A 21,829-nucleotide genomic window follows, 5' to 3' on the forward strand; every position below is an offset into this window, starting at 1 on the left:
CCCGTCAGCACTGCTTCACCTTCACAAGATAAAAGATGCGTGTTTTCTCTGTCATTGTCTAGCAGCGCACTCCCTCAATGTGGCGACCTTGGCCCGCTGTGGCCCGCCTGAGGTCAGTCTATCAACACACAGTTGGATTGTTTAGTCACACAGCAGCCAGAGGGGGGGGACCACAGATAACAGCGTCTTCTACTTAAATCACCGCACTGCATTGTGCCGAAAAGGTCTAGAGATAACACGGTAAAAGAGCAAATGAGCTGGATTTCTTCCTGGAGACGTGTCCCTAACTTAAACTCAATCAATCGGTGGCGTCTGGGACTCTAAGCTCCTGCGACTGCAGTTATATCACTAATCCGGAGCTACAAGGGCTGCTACATTAAGATGAATCCGGGGCAAATTGGATGTAGCAGGGGAACAATGGTGTCCCCGCTCCCGGGTTAGATTGCTTCTCAACTGTTCCTCATTAGAGGACAATCGCTCTGCGCTTCACACCGGACAGGCAGGCAATACAAGTCTGTTAAGACTCGAGGACGGGGCAGAAATTAGAGGCCGTTCAGGAACTAACTGTCTTCAATTGCATCAGCAGCAGCAAGCCTGCAAGACCAGCTGAGGGGCAAAAAAACCCAAACATATAATGTGTGGATTTATTTATTTTGTATTATTTTGATCCATTTTATTTACTTTCTGAATTCCATGTTTCAGATTGGGACCAATGTCCAAACATTTTCAGCAGCACAGTGTAGACTTCCTGCTCCCCCCCCCCTCCTCTTACAGTGTTGGATTATTTTGCCGCCGCATACAGAGGACAGTGACATGAGAAATGGGATGGGAAGAGAAAGGGATGACATCCAGTAAAGATCATGAATCACATCCCAATCTCTAACAGGATTACACGCTGTGCACTGGAGCTCCAGAGGCAGCGGAGAGGCACTCGCTGCCATGGCACCGAAACCCAATGTGCTCTTTCAACCACTGGCGTAAAGTATACCCCCGCAGCCCCCGCGAGGCGGGGGGGCCCCGGCCCCCCTCATATGAGAACGGGCCCCCTACCTCTATACCCCAAAGCGGCCGCCGACAGCATGTTAGATTTCTACTAGAGCGGCCGCGGCCGGCCGCAATTTTGAAAGACACTACATGAAATAATACTGCGCCAGTGGATACATGAACAACTTACTTTTATTTTGAAACATTATTTTGAGTAGGCTAGTAGTAAGGAGGCCGTGGCAGGTGGCGGTGGGGGGCCCCAGTCTAAGTACCTGCAGGGGGGCCCCAAGTGCTTGTGTTACGCCAGTGCTTTCAACTGATGCTGAGTCAGCTGCTTTAGGAAGCAAATTGGAGCTAGGGTAATAATTATTGTTGTTGACATTATTTAAAGTGTTGCTGTGTTATTCTTTTCTTTCTTTATAACTTGGTTAACATGGTTACTCCTATTACCAACCAATGCAGTGGGTAATGCTCTCAAAAACACCGCAGTGCTCTTGAATGCAGCTCAAGGCCTGACTCCTCCCCCGACCACTCCCCTCATTAGGGCTGCTATAAAAGCCACCTGTTGGCCTCGTGTCCTTCCTTTGTCCTCTTTTTGTTTCAGCTGTTTCCTTTTGAGTTTTGTCCTGTCATTGGAGGAGCTGGCGAAGAGCACTGCGGCGCACGAGTGAGTTTCCTGTTTGCTGTGACTGCACCTGGTGAGTCTTGTAGCACCCTGGTTCCACTTAAAGTAGCCAGCCACCCCATGTAATGGTCTCAGCCCCCTTAGAATTGTAATATTAGAATTTAAGTGCATATTCTAAACTCATTTGTGTGATAAAGATAGCATTTTCTGAATTTCCGGCATAAATCATCTCCTCCGGATTAATGTTTTATGCATGGTCTTTTTTTAATAAAGGCAAATCAATAATACAAAATTAGTCCAAGGGGTAACAGATAATAGAAACTCAGATTAACATACTATATATAGAGATGCCTATCATTATAGAATTATGATTAAACGTATTGTTAAAGCTGACCTTTATCCAAAGGCTGAAGGGATCCACTGAAATGAAAAATGAGAATACGAACGCAGGTCCTATTTTAGAAACATTTCAGCACCCTCAGTGTTACTTTGTATCTTGGGTTGTTAACAGGAAACCTATTCTGACTCGACATAATGCAGGCTGAAGTGCTCCCATCGCTATGCTCAAGTTAAAAACTGAATTATCTCCACGGTGCGCTGTGACTGTGGTATTAAATTGGAGCGAATTTTCCGAATGTTCAATCTGGTATTACACACGATATCTAACCTAACAAGGAAATGTGCTGCGAAATCAAACGAGTAGATAGGGTGTAGAGGGACAGGAGCGGTGGAACAAGTGTTTGTGCTCTTCACCTCTCTGCAGCTTATCTGACGCCCGTGTAGTGGAAGGCTTCGGGAAGTTTTGGAAGAAAGTGGAGCAGGTACACTTACAAAGGCCCATCACTTTCTTTATATAGTACACGTCCTGTCCAGAATATAGATCAGGTTGCGGCACAGTATCTGCTCCTCGCTGTTCCGCCCTTGACGGGAAGGGCGGAGAAGTATGTCTTCCAGTGGACTCGTGGAGAAGTCATTCCATCTACAGAACTGGAAACATCTTTGGTAGCATTGATTGGACGGGAAACCGAATAGCACTTGGCAAGAAGCTCCTCGGGCTGCAAAATCATGCCCTTGAAATATTATTTTCAACACCATTTGCCCAACAGTGGCCTAGGACAGATGGACAGAGACTCAAGAAATGTACAACTGATCACTTTAGACATTCAGATGCCTTTGAAATATTGCATCGGCACCAAAGTTTTTCTTTGAATGCATCTCAAGGCCTGACTCCTCCCCTAACCACTCCTCATTAGGGCTGCTTTAAAAGCCACCTGTTGTTCCTTTGCTTCCTTCCTTTGGCCCTGTCTGTCATGGTCATTGGTACAGGTAGGCTGTCTGTCTTTAAACTATGGATAAATTGGTCTCAGTTTCTGCTCGTATGTTAAGCTCACTTTCTGTTTCCTTACAGTTTGCCTGGTTCCCATCGTCCTGCACATCCGTGGTGTCCCAAAACCTCCTTCCGCTGGTGAGTAAGGCCACAACCGGACATAGTTTTTGACTAGAATAGCTTTTTCATTTGTCTTTATAATATAGTTTTAGCTTCTGTAAAATGCTGCCTTTTTTGTTTGTATTTATTTAGCTTGTGTGCTTTATATGTTGCCCCTGTTAGTATAGTGTCTAACCAAGTGAGATCCTTCTGTTGACTTGGTTTTCTTTTGATTTTAGTTGGAGCTGAGTGCCGGTCATTTGGGGGGGCTAGTCCCCTCACTGTTTGCTAAGAGCACCAGAATCAAAGTGAGTTATACACAAAGACGTTTTCTATTTGATAGTATATTTCCTTTTTGTTTTTAACCAATGATTTTATCTTGCAGCAACATTTCCTGAGGCCTTTTTATGTGATTACATGTAATAAAAATAACTTTGTGTTGAAATGCGTCTCAGTTTACAAACCTGTGTCCTGATTACTTGCTTTTCCTTTTTGTGTCCATTTCCAAGCCCGCTGGTGGCGTTTGTTGATCCTTTTATCTCCTTTGAAAGATCGAATCTAAGATAAGTAATTAAACACACCACCCTGCCACACAATCTTCTGTAAAAACCTTTGCTGTTTTTGAGTATGCTAATGCGAGGTATGACTAAAATGCACTATGGGTAACTCGAAGGGGCACTGTGGGATGCTGGAGCCCGAAAAACAGGTTGTTGTTCACTGAGTGGTACCTGGTGCTGCAGTCCACCGCTACCTGCTGCGACACACAGACATTCAGGAGCACTCAAAAGCTCTACTCGCAGCTGTTGAAAATGCCATCACAGATATTGTCCACTGAGCAGATTTTGCCAGCTATTTGCTAAACACAGCATGTCCAACACATAGAAAGCAATTTACAGGATGCATCTGTCGTAGGGGCAGCACAGCATCCCTAGCAAAGATGCTTTAAACTAAATATGATGCAAATATTACATCTGGAGCAAGACCTGTGATAGGTTAAGGGATGGGACATTTCCTAACACCTGTAAGAATTTGACAACTCACAACAGACCTTTTTAAAACAAAGTGTTTCAACATGTCACGTTAGAGGCACAATATACGAGAGGAACCACGGAAATGACCAGCATAGGGCCTTAAGCCTTTCTTTGGGCTGCTCTCTTTCAGTGTCACAAGGTCAGTTTTCTCTGGGACGGAGATAAGCCTTCCCCGTCAGCGCTAGCAGAGGTCTCTGAGAGCGCTGATAACGGCACACCTGCGTTATCTCTCGTGTTAAAATCCCTCGCCTTGTTAGCATGTTTAATGATGGATCGTCCTCTTGGATATAAGAGGTGTCCAAAGCTCGGAAACCCCAGCGCCCTGCAGGCCGATTACCCCGCCTTTTATCTCCAGCGGCTGATTATTCCCCCTCTATCATGAAAGCGGAGCGCGGATCGCCTTGTAATGTGGCCTGAAATAACTTCATTAGTTTTTTCCTTGTTATCAGGCTGGATTACACACTTAAGCAGCAGTGTATCTCCACTTCCTGTTTGAAAGATGCACCTTCATCGCACTGCGTTACTGTAACAGCTGTCACATAGTTGTGTTGCGTCCTGCAGATATTTGAATTTAATCAACAGTGAGCATGACGGGAATTAAATGTCTTCCTCATTGGTATCCATAGCCCCATCGGTGAGAATGACCTATTTAAACCGTCTATGAAAGGAGTATTAAGCCACAATCAATCACACAGTGTGATGCTTATTAAGAGACGTAGTTTAAAGGGGAGAGGGGCGTTTTTCAGCACTGCCTATTATTACTGTCATTATTAGTAATCCCAGCTGGACTGTATTAAAATCGCAGGCTGCCTATAATTCAGCGTGATGCCTGACCTTCGCGTGGGGATGACAGCTGAGATAATGTGATGTCACGCTTCCTGTTGATCAGATTGAATTCCTTTTTTACGCCAGTATTACATTGTGTCTTATGCCTCCAATGCATGAACCTATTTTATTTTCAAATTAAGAGGTTTAGCAAACCCAGAATCCTCCAAAAATGTACAACACAAGATATGAGACAAAACAATGGTGTAGAAATATGTAAACCATGTTAAATTAAATAAGATCAAATGTAATGGGTTGATTTGATAAATAAAACCTACTGTATGTTCTTGTTTTGTAACTTAATGTCATTTATATTTCAGATGTGACAGTGAAGGCGCCTCCCAGAGTTGTAAGCTTATCAGAGAGCAGGTAAGACAGGAATAACATGCTGTGCACATTTCCCAAGCTAGATGGAAAGTGTGAGACGGAGAAAATAAAACCCCATCCCTTCACACAGTTTCCATTTATTTTTTTCACACACACGCACACACACACACACACGGACGGTACAATGAGAAAACAGCAATGTACATGCAATCTGAGCGCAGGTCGAGCCACATGGGATAAATACGGGCATAGCTGGGAGAAAATGACTCTGTTATTGACTCCTGAATGATATTGGTGCCCTGTGGGGGGCTGATGACAGCGTCTGAGTGTGTGTGTGTGTGGTGTCCCAACATCTGTGTTAACAGAACTTTACATGGCGCTCATGTCTCCGCAGACAGTGACGAGCAGCAACCCGCTGTGTGGAGGCAAAGACCTGGGTGGAGTGCGTGTAAAAAGGGGTGAAATGTAAATCCACGGCTCTAAATCACGCGAGATAAAAACAAGTAAGGGGAAAATCTATAGAATTATTCATGGCTTATTCTTTTTTTCATCCAACAGAAGGATGACAGTGTGAGGCGAGGCCCCATGGTACATTTCTGAGATGAGAAAATAAACTGAATCAATATCCCCACTGTTGGTGCCATACTTGATACTCTGCTAGCGCCAATAAGATATGCATGCCTTTCTAAATTCAAGAATATTGTTGTTGTGGAACCAACCGGTTAGTCCGTGGCAAACTTTTGGATTGTGTTACAGGCGGCTAAGAATACACACGCCTGCAACCTTCTTACTGAATCTGAAACCCGGGCTAATGTCAGCCAATCATTAGCTCACATCGCCAAGCGAGAAACTACCAAAATATCACAAGCCAGGGAACATTGTTCTTGCATGTTTGTCTCTCAGGATAGCACACACCGAGCCGGCTGTGTACCTGATGTACAGTAGCACTAGTTTGTTCATATCATCAAGTGTGTGGCTCCACAACTCCAACTGTGCAGCCAAGATTGGATATGAACAGTGAAATGATTAGGACTAATGAGTTAAAGATTGGTTGAACTATTCTGCTTGTGTGTTTGTCGATCTGCCGGTATGACTGCTTCTAATTTAGTCACTGGATAGTCATTTGTTTTGGTTTGGTTTATTCACATGTATGCGCATGTCTGATACGAGTTTGTATGTGCGACGGCTTTGACCCCGATTGACCATGAGAGTTTATTAAATTGTCTAGAAAACTGGGTTGTTTTGAAAGACAATTTCATGTTGGTATTTGAGAACATGTGTCCAAAATACTATCTTCAGGTGTTGCACAAGGAAGCTGTCTTGGTCCCTGCCTTTTCTCACTATACATCAGTCATAGGGTCCTCGTGCTGAAATAAATGACAGGAAATAAATACAATTAACATAGCAGTCAGGTCTGTAGCCGAACGGCACACCTAGATTCGATTGATGTACAATTATCAATTTAAATCTCGTTGAGTGGAGAGTTAATGATGTGTATAATGCTGAATTAATGGTGTGGTAGCTTTCAAATGAGATTCTTCAACAGTTTTTTCTGTTAAACGAATTACATATCTAATGATAATGGACTGTCGAAGTTGATTCAGTCATTGTCAATAATAGCAATAGTCATTATGAATGTGTACGTGCAACTACCCTTAATTTCCCCGATATGGGTCAGTAATTTATAGCACTGTTGGCAGGATTCATGTCGAAAGGTGGCATTAGGACGACATACAGAATATTCTGATTTACAACACAGTGTGTGCACCTTTACGAGCTTCATGTAACGCCCACAACGGCCTATAAACAGTCAGTGAAACCCCCCCTGATTATTATTCACTCACAGTGACTACATGAGGAAAAGCGTGGCAGACCTGACAGAGGAGCCAATAAACACAATTTCACACAATGTGAAATTGAAGTTCCTCCTCGGGAGGTTGAGGGGGGGGGGAAATGATGTTTGGTGGACACAGTGAGGCATTACAAATGCAAAAAGAGGCATCAGAGTGGCAGCATGAGGCAGAGGCTGTGAACGCTGCTGCTTCAGAAGGTCTTAAGGCTCTGAAATTTAAAAAAAGGGGTCCGATATCACCAAAAGAGGATAGCCTTGGACAGGCAGAGTGTGTCCAGGTGCCAAAGGAGGTGGGAAAAGCTCACCTTTATAGACAGAAACTGGCCAGTATAATCCCTCCTGAGGTGTCTATTCACACAGGTGGACAGAGGTGTTCAAGGCGAACCAAACCAAGTTTTTAGTTGTGCTTACATTTTTAGGGTGTGTGTATAAAGAGCATTTTCCGTCTATAGTTCCAGCATTGGAGGTGCTATAATAATAACAATAGTAAATGGCACTTGCAGAGGATAAGAGGGTGAAAGCAAGAGTGGAAAGGTGAGATCTAAGTTGTTTTTTTCAAGTCTAAGTGTTGGCCTTGAGATGTCGAGGGTGTCGCCCCAGGTCCAGAGCTTAGTCCTGATTGGCGGCAGTATGTTAGCAACACCTGAGGTGACGGGTAAGGGTGTGTTGTTGGAGGTCACAAAGGTTGATGTATTCGGAGCTGTATTTGAGAAGCTGATCCTAGGGTGTGAGCACCTACTGGAATCCAAATGATTGCCAGTATTTTTTTTTACTGATGAATTGTTACGAGTGGATGTTCTACATGTATCTTTTAGCATCACGTGATTTGGACATTTATGGAACCAAAATGCTTTTGATTCATTAATCAGATTTAATCATTCACTTTCTCTGGCTTGTGTCTATAGGACTTCACCGAGACGTGTGTGAATGAAAGTCCAACACCTGACCCTCTGGACACACACCCCGAACCAAGGTTAGCAAGACTTTCTTTGTGATGTACACTGATCCCTAGTTACAGATGTTTCCAAATGTTTACCTCTTAGAGTCCAATTTTCAATCTGACCCATACTTCTAATCCAAAAGGTTTTAGGTGCATTCATTGTTTGCACCTTAGAAAAAGCTTCATAATTAATTTAACAGCAACAGTGTGAACACATCCGCTCTCATTTTACACCTCAAAGATCATTACTTTATCTTTACTTCTGTATGTTCATGTCATCAGCATTGACAATCATGCAATAGAACACGGGGTTACGTTAAGGTTAATTCGATATCAGGTTTAACGTGTTCAGTCGTGTCGGCTTTGACTGTATAGAACACGCGTTTCCTGAGTAATATGCTTCCTCTGTGCAGTCTGTCACCATGACAGTAATTGCATTAACAGAGTACAAGTAGGAGTAAGAAAGAGTGAGAAAACAAGTGATTAAAAGAGATATTTCACTCCTCTAGGATCAGACTCCATTGTATTCATGTGTTAACACATGCAAGGAATTTGCTTTGGTGTTCATCCCCTTCATAAATACAAAATGAAAGGCAAATGAAATGCTTAGCATCACTGAGGTGTTTTATGAGGAACCTGAGGTACTGTCTGTTAGCTTGAGTTAGCAGGCAGGCTGGTTATTGAATGTGAGCCAGTTGTAAGACTTAAATAAAAGCGTCAGAGAACTGGCTGGATTACTACATCAAACTGCTCCAGAGGGTCTAGGATTGTGGGCCCCTAGTGACCCCTAGTGTCTCCCATTCTCTGTCTATTGAGTAATTGAAGGCAACAGAATTATTAAACACATTCCAACCATGCTATTCCAGGGTTGGAAACCCAGCCACACAGGTATAGGTCTGCTGAATGTTAGCTAATGTGTTGGGCTTTGATTAGAAAAGTCATTATTGACCACAAGATAACCACCTTTTATTCTGCATATATTTAAGCAGCTTTGTGGCCTTGCTGTGGAACAACTATTGAAATCTCCAAAGAACTCTTTAATACAAAATGTAAATCAACTTATAAATGATGATGTTTGGGAATAACACACGTGGGATCCCTCATTTTGAAGGGGCATGCAGTTTCATATGGATCGTCAGTAAATGACTCTTTACTTCCTAATTTACTGCTTTTGGGGATTTTCCCTTTCCTGTAGTGTTTATATAGGTTTTTGTGTACGTAAATGGTCTCCAAATTCAGCCTTCATTTCCTCTCCAAAACACTTCTGTGTCTGTGCCCCTTCAAGTGGTATATGCACTCACCCTTACCTCTAAATGGGAATAATTGGCAGTAAGCAGCCCGTGAACAGTATAAAGCTCGATTGAGAAATACTTAGCATGACTTTGAAAGAAAATGAGCAGCTCATTTATATTTCTTTGACTTTGCTATCTGGGGAAGCATAACACAGGAGACTGTAAATGTTGCATGCACGGAGAAATGCATTAAAAAAACCCAGCATTTTGAACTAAATGTGGCTATATGAAATAGGTTGATCGGGATAATGGTTGTGTGGCTGTGTACTTTTCTTTCCCATGATTACACCTGATTGTGTAATGATTGAAGGACCGCTGCCAGCCAGTTTATACTCTTTGGTTGTACATCATGCAAATCAGGCAATCATTTTATTTTGAAGCCTCTTCCTGATTGTTTGAAGGGAAACTCTTTGGACTGCTCTGTTTGTAGCGACGATGAATCTCCATTACATAAGAGCCAATTCTACAATGTTCTACTGCCAACTATTGTGAAAACCTCTTCAAGTCTGCAGATGCATCCCACAGTCCCCCCCCCCCCCCCTCCCTCAGCGGATCTTGTTTTAGATGTAACACAGATCCCGACAATGTGTCAGCCGTCTCTTTGCTGGATTTAAATGCCGTGTTTGATACAGCAGGTCATCACACTTTAATGCAGAGTGCCGCTTTCTCAGGACATGGTTTGGATTGGTTTAAATCTTTTAAGTCAGTTTTAGTCTGGAGACTGAGTGTCTTGCTCACACTATTAATAACATATGAGTGATGCCAACAGGTCCTCTCTGGGTCCTTTCCATATATTCACTTCCTTCAGGGAAACAATGGTAATTTAGAGCGTGTCAGTATTGGTTGTGTGACTTATCAGGATGGATTAACACATCAATAACCACTTAAGGTTTAGGAAAATATCATGCTTATCTAACTTTGTTCAATTTTTACCTACCTTAGAACTTTCTTCACTGAGTGGATCGACGTCTACTTGAGAAGAACATAAAGTCACCCTCCCTCTGAGAGCACGTGAGTCTCTCTGTGTGTGTGTGTGTGTGTGTGTGTGTGTGTGTGTGTGTGTGTGCCCTGGCTGGCTAATGGAAAAGAGCCACTCTCTGGTTCCACCCTCAGATAAACACTGAGTAAATAACCTCTGGATTCATCAAGATAAAGATGGACGGTCATGAGCCGCCAAACAAAGCAGAGCAGCTTGAATTTTTGCTCCATGAGGCGTAAAGTCAGCCAGCAGCTCTGAGACACACTGCTGGAGGGGAGGGTAAGCTGTGACTGTAAATAAGAGTAATTCCACAAAATATTAACCTTTAACTCTCTAGTTAGCTCATTTGGAATGAATATTAACTTGTCTTACATTATTTATGGTCTGTAGGCATTGCAAAGTTTTTACTATTTTGGCCAGCGTTTAATTTCTAAAAATAATTCTCTAAATCACAATAAAACAAGTTTAAAACAACTTAAAATAAATATATATAGCATGTAATAAATATAGAAAATAACTTTTACTTTCTGAATTTTTTGGTTACAGTATTTAAATGTGGTTTAAAAAAACATAGACATTTATATACGCAGACACATGTTTAACTGTGTGGAAAGTCTTTTTGAACATTCTCTAGTTTCTTTGCAAATGAGTTGCTGCCGCTCCATTATTATCCACTGCCAAGAAGCCTTTATAGTGGCTGCCGGCTCTTTATGGAAATCAAGTCATTAAAAGGTCTGAAAAGCCGCCAAGTGTAGACAAAATAGTTGGCAGCAGCTTTTTCCCATCATCAAACACAGATATATCAGGATAGTGATGCAAAAAACTGCTATCTGTTCAGTTTTAAAACCATCAAATACACATTTCCAAAGGTGTTGTGCTACCTTTGTGTAATTGGAAACGCAACGTATTATCTCACAGAGTAACTCTGACAGGTTTAATTTTCTTGTCTTTTTGTTTTACTTACCTTTGTCTGCTTCTCCCCTTTGTGATTGTCTGCTTAGCCCTGATTTTTTGTCAGTCATTGCTCCTTTTTCAGGGCATCATGACTCTTTTTAAAGAAGTGTTCAACCCGTGTTCTCAAGTTGGTTCGAGGACTTCTAGACTTCTTACCAGGGTAGTGACGCGAGAGCTGCCGTCGTCGACAGACTCTGTTAAGTACACGTATAGATATTCAAAGCCAAGCCAGGATTGTGCACATACCAACCTCAACAGCTCATCAGACTTTTGGAGAGACTGGATAGATTCATGGTGGTGGCACCATTAAAATGCATGCAGTCAAAGAAAATTCAATATTTATTATGGAATATTTTGTGTTTGAGGAGCGGGACCTTTCATTCATCCATTTGTATTTTGTGAGCTGAACTATTTACCCTTAAGCCTGTCTATCCAGAATAATGGCGTTCCTGCTGGCTGATGATCAACTAATGGATGTTAGGATTCCTAATATTAGAATGTAACAGTGGTGGGCTGCAAATAATGATGTAGAAATCTGAGCGCCCTTTACAGACCTGTCACTAAGTGTCATACCCCCCTCATGAGAAGTCATGCTGAGAAATGATTTTCCAGCTTTATCTGTAGTCATGCAGTGAGGGGAAAAAACCATCTGAATACTAATATGAAGCAGAGGCATCCCAGTCTCAGAGTTACATTAAAAAGTCAAGTGTAAAATCTCACAGCCATTTGCATTTTGTTTAATCAACTCTCTGTTCTCCTGCTTCTGAGCTCCTGTAAAGTGTGTGTGTGTGTGTGTGTGTGTGATATATAACATCCTCTGCAGCTCTTTCTCAGAATGATCAGCCTTGGTTTTTTAATCTGTGATTCAGGAGAGGAATCTAAAGTGTGCACTTAGTCTAACATACAGTATATTTAATGTTTCAGCTGAATTTAAATGAAATGTATCTCAAAGAGTAGACGCTGTAATGGTTCCTGTGACAGATAATTTTACTTTTTAAAGCTCTCTCAATACATAATCAGGTTTGTACGAAGGACTCCATTAGCGAGGCACACGGACTGAATGCGGTGCATCCGTCTGGTTTCACCCTCAGGGCAATATACATGGTGCAAAGTAAGAGAGTTGTAATCAGTAACAACCTTCCTATTCTAAGACAAGTGTCCTACCAAGAGTTCTGATCACAGAGTGCCGCCAAAGTTTTGCAATTTGTCTCGTTACTTTGTTGGTGGTCACAGTAACATGATGCCCTTTGGGGCTTTAGGGTTGTGTTGCTTGTTTTAACATCCCTAAGCATTACCCCTTCTTACATTTTCTCCCCCCTCACACCCCTGTTGTATGCTCAGATCTGCACACCAGCTGTTCCTATTGGTCCCCGGAGCCAGGTTTGAGGCAAAGGGTAGCAGGGAATAGTCGTAAGGGCTCAAGAATTGTCAAACAACCTGCCATTGGGACAAGACAAGCTACCTCGGTGTCCTCTCTTAAAAACTATTTATAGAAGGGCTTGTAATTAGTTATTTTGTCGCACCTTGAGTGAACAGCATCACAAGCGGTTATTTGAAGCAGACTGTTGTTTAAAGGTGCTAATCCATCAGCAGACAGGTGTTGGCTGCACCCTGGGGCTCCATCTGTAAAGCCTTGGAAAACAAAGGCATCCTGCTTTTCCATGGCCCGTCTGGAGCCTGTTTATCCCATGTTGATTTCAGAACCAACCCACTTGAGCTTTAGTAATGGCTGTCATCAATAACTGGTGTTTCTGTCAGTGTGAAAGTCCCCACGCACCCAACATGACTCCACCGCTGGAATTTATACAGCCTGCTACATAGGAAGTCTGAGAAAAATGCATGAATCACACCCCAGAGATCTAATATATTTTTCCATCTTTATTGTAGCTATGTGTCCTCAGACGAAAGAAAGTGTCTTGTAGGTTCCAGTGACTTTTAGGGTGTCTTCCTCTTAAGGAAGAAGTCAAATACAAGTAAAAGCAGAGAGCTGTCTTCTGGTTCCATAGCTCATGGAGGTAGAACGGTGCTTCGTAGAACAGAAGAATGTTGGCTCAAGTCTTGTGCTGTCGTTGATTACCTCTGAAAATAACAGTAGGACAACAAATACTAAATCCATAAAACAGTAATCAAACGCTATGTTCTTTCCCCACTGATCTCTACTGTTTAAATGTTTGATGTATTTCCTCTGAATGTACCGCTAGAAGGTACCCATGATGAGCCAGCTGTTCCTAAATTGTGGTATGTTGATGTTTTCAATATACTATACTGACTTCATGGTGTCTCTTTCCTCTCTTCTCCCCACAGGAGGGCTAGGACATCTGACATCAATGAAGACGGAGGCTTCTTGAGTTTCTGAAAAACTTAAGGTGCTGTACTCTGACTTTTTTCTGATGTCTTCAACATACTATACTATGTCGTTGATTCTGACATTTTCAATAGACTGTACTGACGTTATGGTGCCTTTTTGTTCTTTACTCCCCACCTGAGTCCAAGGACATCTGCTGGAGGAGTCCAAGGACATCTGCTGGAGGAGTCCGAGGACATCTGCTGGAGGAGTCCGAGGACATCTGCTGGAGGAGTTCAAGGACATCTGCTGGAGGAGTCCAAGGACATCTGCTGGAGGAGTCCAAGGACATCTGCTGGAGGAGTCCAAGGACATCTGCTGGAGGAGTCCAAAGACATCTGCTGGAGGAGTCTAAGGACATCAATGGAGACGTCGTCTTCTTGAGTTTCTGGAAAACTTAAGGTACTACACTATGTATTTTTTCCGACATACTATACTGACTTTTAGTCATTAGTACTCAGTCATCAAGTTCCCAAATTCATGGTGTCTTTGTCTTCTATTCTCTCCTCAGCAGTGCAGCGAGCCCCCCCCCCCACGCCAGCCACGGCATCAATGAAGACCATGGCGTCCTAAGCTTCTGACAAACATGAGGACATTTCTGATTTTATGTAAATATATGTATATTGTATGTATTAGTACTAGTATTTATATTAGTAGTATTAGTATTATTTAGCAGACTGTCCCCCCCGCCCCGCCGCCGGGCCAGGCCCCCCGCCCCGCCCCGCCCCGCCCCGCCCCGCCCCGCCCCGCCGCCGGGCCAGCCTCTCTCCCCTATACATGCTAAGTATAGGGGACTTTGCTGCATTGAATAAAATGTTTGTATGAAACTTAAAGTATTTGTCTGCTTTCTTTTGAAATGTTAGTATTACATGATTAATACTTCCATTATTTACCGTGTTCTCAGTATAAGGCCAGCTGATTCTGGCTTTAATCTCTATAACCCCCTGCATGTATTGTTCTGAAACACCGGGGGCATATGCCAGGTCTCCAACCGCACCACCGGCCTTCTAACTGCTGCCTCCACTGGCTCTGACTGGTGCCCTCCCTGAGAGCACTCGAGAAATCACCTGCCTTCTAACGGGTTCGATCCCAGTGCCACCCATCGCTCTCCCCTTAGTACCGAAGCACTAACCTCCACACTACTGGTGACACTGGCCCTCAGTGCTGAACCTTTGGTGTATTTGACTTCTTCATTTTTAAAAACACACCTTAAACTAACAACGCATAAGACCAACCATCCTCTATCTCCATGAGCCCTGATTACAGCTCTCTGCTTTCACACCTTTAAACTCACTGTATGGCTCAAGACTTGAACCAACAACCTTCTGTTCTACCAAGCACTGTTCTACCTCCATAAGCTATGGAATCAGATGACAGCTCCCTGCTTTTACTTGTATTTGACTTTTTATTATAATATTTACTGTGCTGTACTATACTTTTTTATATACTATACACCTGTACATATATAAATACATATATGTATTTATATATGTAGATATGTAGATCAGCATTTGAAGGTTAAAAGTCAAATACAAGTAAAAGCAGGGAGCTTTCATCTGATTCCATAGCTTATGGAGGTAGAACGGTGCCTGGTAGAACAGAAGGTTGTTGGTTCAAGTCTTGAGCCATACAGTGAGTTTAAAGGTGTGTTTTTAAAAATGAAGAAGTGAAAGCAGAGAGCTGTAATCAGGGCTCATAGCTCATGGAGATAGAGGATGGTTGGTCTTATGCGTTGTTAGTTTAAGGTGTGTTTTTAAAAATGAAGAAGTCAAATACACCAAAGGTTCAGCACTGAGGGCCAGTGTCACCAGTAGTGTGGAGGTTAGTGCTTCGGTACTAAGGGGAGAGCGATGGGTGGCACTGGGATCGAACCCGTTAGAAGGCAGGTGGAGGCAGTCGGAGCCAGTGGAAGCAGTGGTTGGAGATGGCCGGTGGTGCGGTTGGAGACCTGGGGGCATATGCCCCCGGTGTTTCAGAACAATACATGCAGGGGGTTATGGAGATTAAAGCCAGAATCAGCTGGCCTTATACTGGGAACACGGTAAGTAATGGAAGTATTAATCATGTTAATACTAACACTTCAAAAGAAAGCAGACAAATACTTTGAGTTTCATACAAACATTTTATTCAATGCAGCAAAGTATACTTAGCATACTTAGATGTGAGGGCTAAGTATGCTAACTGTGGGGCGGGTGGCTAGCCAGGGGAGAGAGGCTAGCCAGGGGAGAGAGGCCGGCCGGGCCGGGTGGGGGAGCCGGGCGGCAGCGGGGGAGCCCAGTCTGCTAAATAATACTAATACATACAATTTACATAAAATCAGAAATGTCCCAAGTTTGTCAGAAGCTTAGGACTCCATGGTCTTCATTTATGCTGTGGCTGGTGGGGGGTACTAATGACTAAAAGTCAGTATAGTATGTTGAAAAAAAAAATGTAGTATAGTACCTTAAGTTTTCCAGAAACTCAAGAAGACGACGTCTTCACTGATGTCCGATGTCCTTGCATGCACTCCTCCAGCAGATGTCCTCGGACTCCTCCAGCAAATGTCCTTGGACTCCTCCAGCAGATGTCCTTGCACTCAGGTGGGGAGTAAAGAACAAAAAGGCACCATAACGTCAGTACAGTCTATTGGAAATGTCAGAAACAACGACATAGTATAGTATGTTGAAGACATCAGAAAAAAGTCAGAGTACAGCACCTTAAGTTTTTCAGAAACTCAAGAAGCCTCCGTCTTCATTGATGTCAGATGTCCTAGCCCTCCTGTGGGGAGAAGAGAGGAAAGAGACACCATGAAGTCAGTATAGTATGTTGAAAACATCAACATACCACAATTTAGGCACAGCTGGCTCATCATGGGTACCTTCATTTATTGTTTATGTCTACCAAACATGGCATGTTGTTGGTCAATCAACACATCCACACGTCTTTAAATCAGAGTAATCTGTTATACCATCACTGGAATATAAATATGAATATGAATATAAATATAAATATAAATAAGTATCAAGGTATATATACATAATATGGCCTTCTAACAACGGCAACATGGACATATTTAGGCATCTAGCCTATTAATATGAGCAGTGGTGTACAGTAATTAAGTAGATTTAGTCAGGAACTAAATACTATCATTTATTTAATACCTTTAGTTTCTTCAGATGTGGATGAATGATGATTAAATATCATCAACCTCTGAATGTGAGGCATGAAGAAAATAGGAGCATCATGAATTAAATGCACCTGCACAACAAATACAACTACAGCTAAATATATAACACACACATCTGTAATACCTCTAGAAGCAGGTTAAAGGAGGAGAAAACTAATGGAGGATCATAGTGTGTACATCATCAGAGCTGTAACCAGAAGTGCTCACCCACAGCTGTTGTTGATTACCTCTGACAATAACAGTAGGACAACAAATACTAAATCCATAAAACAGTAATCAAACGCTATGTTCTTTCCCCACTGATCTCTACTGTTTAAATGTTTGATGTATCTCTCCTGAATGTACCGCTGGGTTGTTGGTTTATTAGCCTTGACCGCAGCAATTATACGGGCATTAGCATAGCAGCTAGCTGCTAGCACACAGCGGCCACGTGTGTTGGATTGTTTGCTTATTTGTTTCTTTGCTTCTTAGTTTATTTTACTTTGTTTGTTTGAGTGTGGGTTCAGCTTCTGGCTAACCTTTTAAATTACAGGAAACTCCACTTATCGCTGTTTCTTCCCTCCAGTCTCTCTTCTGTTGCATCTCGTCAGCTGCTGAAGTTGCTGTGAGCTGATGCGCATGTGTCATCCGATCAGACAGCTGACTCTCCATTAAGTAGCGTCTCTGACCAGCAGAGGGGGCTATGATAACTATCCGTTGCAATAGTTATCATAGTCTTCTTTAATGGTCTTATTCTTAATTAGTTCTATGTATATTTATTCTAAACATTTCTTTATATTACATGTATGATGATTTTAATAATAGCTAAATAATTGATAAACCTTTTTTACAATGTAATTCAATTGACTGATTGGACTAAAGGGGTAACACTGAAGCGACATTATCAACAGACTAGTTCTGTTTTATTTGTAAGTTTGTTGACATACTATACAATGCCGGGTTTTCCTGCATTTTTTTGACATAGTATACAGGGCCGGACTGGGACAATAAGTCAGGCCGGGAGTTATGCACCCAGCCAGGCCATGTTAAGAATATTCTTTGTTTGAAGACAAAGTTGGTCTTAAATGGACCCGGAAGCTTTGTTGTTTAAGCTTAACAGTATTTATTAATGCAATAGTATGATAGGTCTACAAAGGAAACCCAGCTGCGGTCCCCCACGCTACTAATCCACAGTCCACATTGAAGCAGTTATCTGTCTCTTTGCAGCACGGAGAAAAGGCCCCGCTCTTGTGTTCACATCAGGCACTCTCTGGCTCTTCCGGTCTCCTCTTCTCCCATTGGTTGGCGGCGGGGGCTGGATCCTATTGGCCAGAAGTACAAGGTCTGGTCCGTCCGGAAACAGTGAATTTAGTCCTTTAGAGTTCCGTTTCAATATATTGATTATCCTTACAGCCACTACCAGTTGTTTTGGGGCATTTTGCTGGTTGCATTGTCAGTAAGTACAGCGTTGCTGACCATAGTGACAGCCCTATAGTTTAAATCTCCCTGACATCAAACATGTCCTCCTGTGGACTGCTGGCCCTGTACCTGCCAGCTCCTCTGTGCTGGTGGTTCTACTACCCAAATAGAAACATATGGACAGAGGTTACTATTTTAAAAAGTGTGCAATTATATTTGGTAACCTATCTAATTTGATCTATTTAACATTGTTCTTTTATTCATGCATATTTAACTAATCCCTCCCCTTTCACCCTGTATTTTGTTCTGCTGTCCTATAGCATTAATTGGAATGATTTCATTCCTGTTTGATTTATTCTGTCATTTTGTAAAACTATATTAATCATATCAATATAAGTGTCTTGGACATATGTTTACATAAATGGTGAGCAAACAGTTTGAGACCCACTGAGATAACTTAGACTAAAGTTAACTCTCTAAACTCTGGGAGAGTCCTTTACCTCACTGAGCTGTAGTTATCTGAGCCTCTCAGTCTGACAGGAGAGGACTCTCCTCGACCTTGTTCTAGAGACAGATCCTTATATCCGTTAGCGCAGCTAGCTCCAGATGCTAACAACAACAATTCAATTCATTCATGAGGTATGACGCTCTGCTGTCCGTACGCTTCTCCATGTTTGGGATTGCAAGAATATATCATACATTGACTTTATCCAGTTTGAAGACACATTTTGCTGCAGAGTTTGATTAACTGATGGTTTACTCACATGCTGTCTGCAGAGCACACGTGATGCATTCAGCCTCTGCAGCCTCTCTGCAGGACACACCCCGGAAGTATCATCGTGCAACACCTGGCAGAGAAGCAGCGTGATGGCGCCGGTGTGGATACACTTGTTGGCGTTTTACCTTCACTGCTAACAGCCTGCACATTGTGCTATCCCGTCAGCGTTGGTGAGTAAATACTGTTAGTAGACAGTGCTGTTGGTGAGCGCGAGAGTCAGGTTAGCTCCCAGTAAAGCACACAGTAAAAGTCCTGCAGTGAAAAGGTGACTTGATGTAGAATGGCTGGATTTAGAGTCATATTAAGTCATAGTTTAGAATCGTGTGACAAATATAATATTGTAGTTTATCATGAACAATCATGTTGATGTTTCCTGAGAAAAGATATGTTTAATTATAGATGGATAGAAGTACTTTATTGATCCCAATTTGGGAAATGTTTTCTTTGCAGCAGCATAAAAATCACATTTTTAATATTTGTTGTAATTACAATAAGATAAAATAGCTTTTAGAAAGAAAGTCAAACATATACTGATAAATAAATCCCTGAAAAAGTTTAAGATGTCTTAAACCAGAATAATCCTAATGCTGTCCCTCTCTTCATTTCTCCCCAGGTGAGTGCAGAGTTTCTGGACCAAACCTGAGGACAGCCGGGTTTCTTCACATCATCCTCGTCCTCTTCTTCCTCCACTCGTGGTAAAGTATGATATTTAAAAGTCTTAGTAAGCGCACACTTTTAAATGTCAGCAGAAAGTCCTAGGATAGTAAAAGCTTTAGAAATACCATAATAGTTTACCATGCCATTAGTAATCTGATATAGTGTCGGAAAAAGTCATAAATATAGCAAATAGAAAACCATCATAAAAAGTCATTAAAGGTCACAATTATTTCATTGAAGTGTAAAAAAAAAAGATTTAATTTTTGGTAAAAAGTCAGAGCTAATGATATAATATATAAAATCATAAATAATTTGAAAGAAATGTCTTAAAAATGTGAAATTTCTTTATAAAATCATAAAAAGTGTCAAATAAATCAAAGTTTATTTTAGAAGTCATTAATTAATGACTTCTAAAATAAACTTTGATTTATTTGACACTTTTTATTTTTTTAAAGGTGATATTGACTTATTATGTTAAATAAAACTTCAACCTATTACTCTTTGTATTACCCGGTGGCTCACCTGGTAGAGCAGGTGCACAGTGAGCCAAAAAAGAATCCTGGCAGCCAGGGTTCGAATCCCCCCTGCGGCTGCACTGCTGCTTTCAGGAACCAAAAAAACAAAAAAATTACAAAAAAAAAAAAGTTTTCTCTTTTTCTGTACTTCCTTATCCTGACCCCTACTTTACTCTGTCTGAGTCCTGCCTCTCCTTGTCTGCCTGCCTTCCTACTGTGTCTGCCTACGTCTGCCTGCCTTCCTACTGTGTCTGCCTACGTCTGCCTGCCTGCCTACTGTGTCTGCCTGCATCTGAGTGCCTGCCTCTCTTGTCTGCCTGCCTGCCTCCTAATGTGTCTGCCTCTCCTTCTCTGCCTGCCTTCCTACTCTGCCTCACTGATCTACCTCTGACCTATTGTAACTATCTGCCTTGTTCGGTATTCGAACCCCGTACACTTAAGTGGTGGATCTGAACTCGACACGGGCGCCTACGTGCCGCGAACAAACCCCTGAGGCCACATACATGTACATGAAGCTCTGTTCTCCGGGCACATTTAGCTTCTTCATTGAGTAAAGCACTTTAAAAATCACTACAGCTCACAAAGGATTCGAACACACAACCTCAGGTCTACTGACCTGTCGCTTAACCCTCTGAGCTATTTGTCCTGAGAGACAGAACCTTCATTTGGTAAACTCATTCTCCACTTTGGGTGTTAGACTTGAAAATGCCTGGATGTCCCGGGATTCGAACCTAAGACTTCAGCTCACCAGAGAAGTGTTGTATCACAGCGAGCTATTTCACTTGAGGCAGTTATCAGTTGTTTGGTAGGATTTGTGACAAAGAAAATGTAAAATAGGAAATAGAACAAGTCATAGTTTAGTCCATCCAATAAAACTGTCAGTGAAGTATTTCATTAAACTGTGCCTCCAACATTTGTAAATGAGAAACTCTTCTCTGTTCGTTCTTCCATCATTGTGGATGTTCTACCTGAAAATCTGTGCAAATAAAGAGGATCGAACCCAGAACCTCCAGTCTTCAAGGCAGTGTTTTATCCCAGTGAGCCATATGACTTCAATGAAGGCTGTTTCATTTGGTAATCTTATTCTACACTTTGGGTTTTGAACATCCAAAACCTTTGCACCTTATGGGGATTGAACCTGAAACCTCAGTTCTTCAGAACAAAAGTGCATCTCACTGAGCCGTTTGACCTGAGAGTTTGGCATGGTATTCAGTAGCCTGTCATACAAAGTATATCTCAAATAGTCATAGTGTAGTCTGTCTGAGAAAGCAGTAATAGTTTAGTATGTCAAACAATTGAGGCACAAACACATGTGAATGAAACTCTCTTCTCTTTCTTATTTCAGTTCATCATGTTTGATGTTTTAGCTGAAAAATCAGTGCAAATAATAAGGATTGAACCCAGAACCTCCAGTCTTTAAGGCAGTGTTTTATCTCAGTGAGCCATTTGACTTGTGCAAATTCATGTTTGGTTTGGTGATCTTATTCTGTACTTTGGGTTAGTGCTGGGCGGTATGGCCAAAAATGTATATCACGGTATTTTTCAAAATTTTAACGGTTTCACGGTATATGGCGGTATTTTCTACTGGTTGAGAACGAATTACTGCAGTAGATAGACTTAGGATGTTTCTTATGTTCTGTCATGAATACTGTAGAATAACTCCACACTAGTAAAGGTTCGCATGGCCCCAGAAAATGATGCTGTTTACAAAGAAGAGCTACTCATGATTCTATTGA

At 42.0% G+C, this 21,829-nt stretch overlaps 1 protein-coding gene and 2 long non-coding RNA genes across 3 annotated transcripts in view; 2 read left to right on the top strand and 1 right to left on the bottom strand.

The window, feature by feature from the left end:
• The first annotated feature begins 1,577 nt into the window (after positions 1 to 1,577).
• LOC134860793 (uncharacterized) lies at positions 1,578 to 3,337 on the top strand. Its single transcript, XR_010165317.1, has 3 exons — positions 1,578 to 1,682; positions 3,018 to 3,074; positions 3,275 to 3,337. It is a non-coding gene; the product is annotated as an uncharacterized LOC134860793 (long non-coding RNA).
• Positions 3,338 to 5,165: 1,828 nt separating this feature from the next.
• LOC134860722 (uncharacterized) lies at positions 5,166 to 10,314 on the top strand. The gene is made up of 4 exons (XR_010165298.1): positions 5,166 to 5,260; positions 5,613 to 5,721; positions 7,976 to 8,043; positions 10,245 to 10,314. It is a non-coding gene; the product is annotated as an uncharacterized LOC134860722 (long non-coding RNA).
• Positions 10,315 to 13,093: 2,779 nt separating this feature from the next.
• The window catches only part of pudp (pseudouridine 5'-phosphatase), a 66,148-nt gene continuing 57,412 nt past the window's right edge, over positions 13,094 to 21,829 (bottom strand). Inside the window, exons 9-10 of the transcript XR_010165310.1 lie at positions 16,022 to 16,336; positions 13,094 to 13,314 (exon numbers count right to left, since the gene is read on the bottom strand). The gene's annotated coding sequence lies outside the window, so the exon portion shown is untranslated. The remainder of the gene's footprint in view (positions 13,315 to 16,021; positions 16,337 to 21,829) is intronic.

This window comes from Eleginops maclovinus, chromosome 24 (genome assembly GCF_036324505.1).
Source record: "Eleginops maclovinus isolate JMC-PN-2008 ecotype Puerto Natales chromosome 24, JC_Emac_rtc_rv5, whole genome shotgun sequence".
In the NCBI taxonomy this organism is placed as follows: Eukaryota; Metazoa; Chordata; class Actinopteri; order Perciformes; family Eleginopidae; genus Eleginops; species Eleginops maclovinus.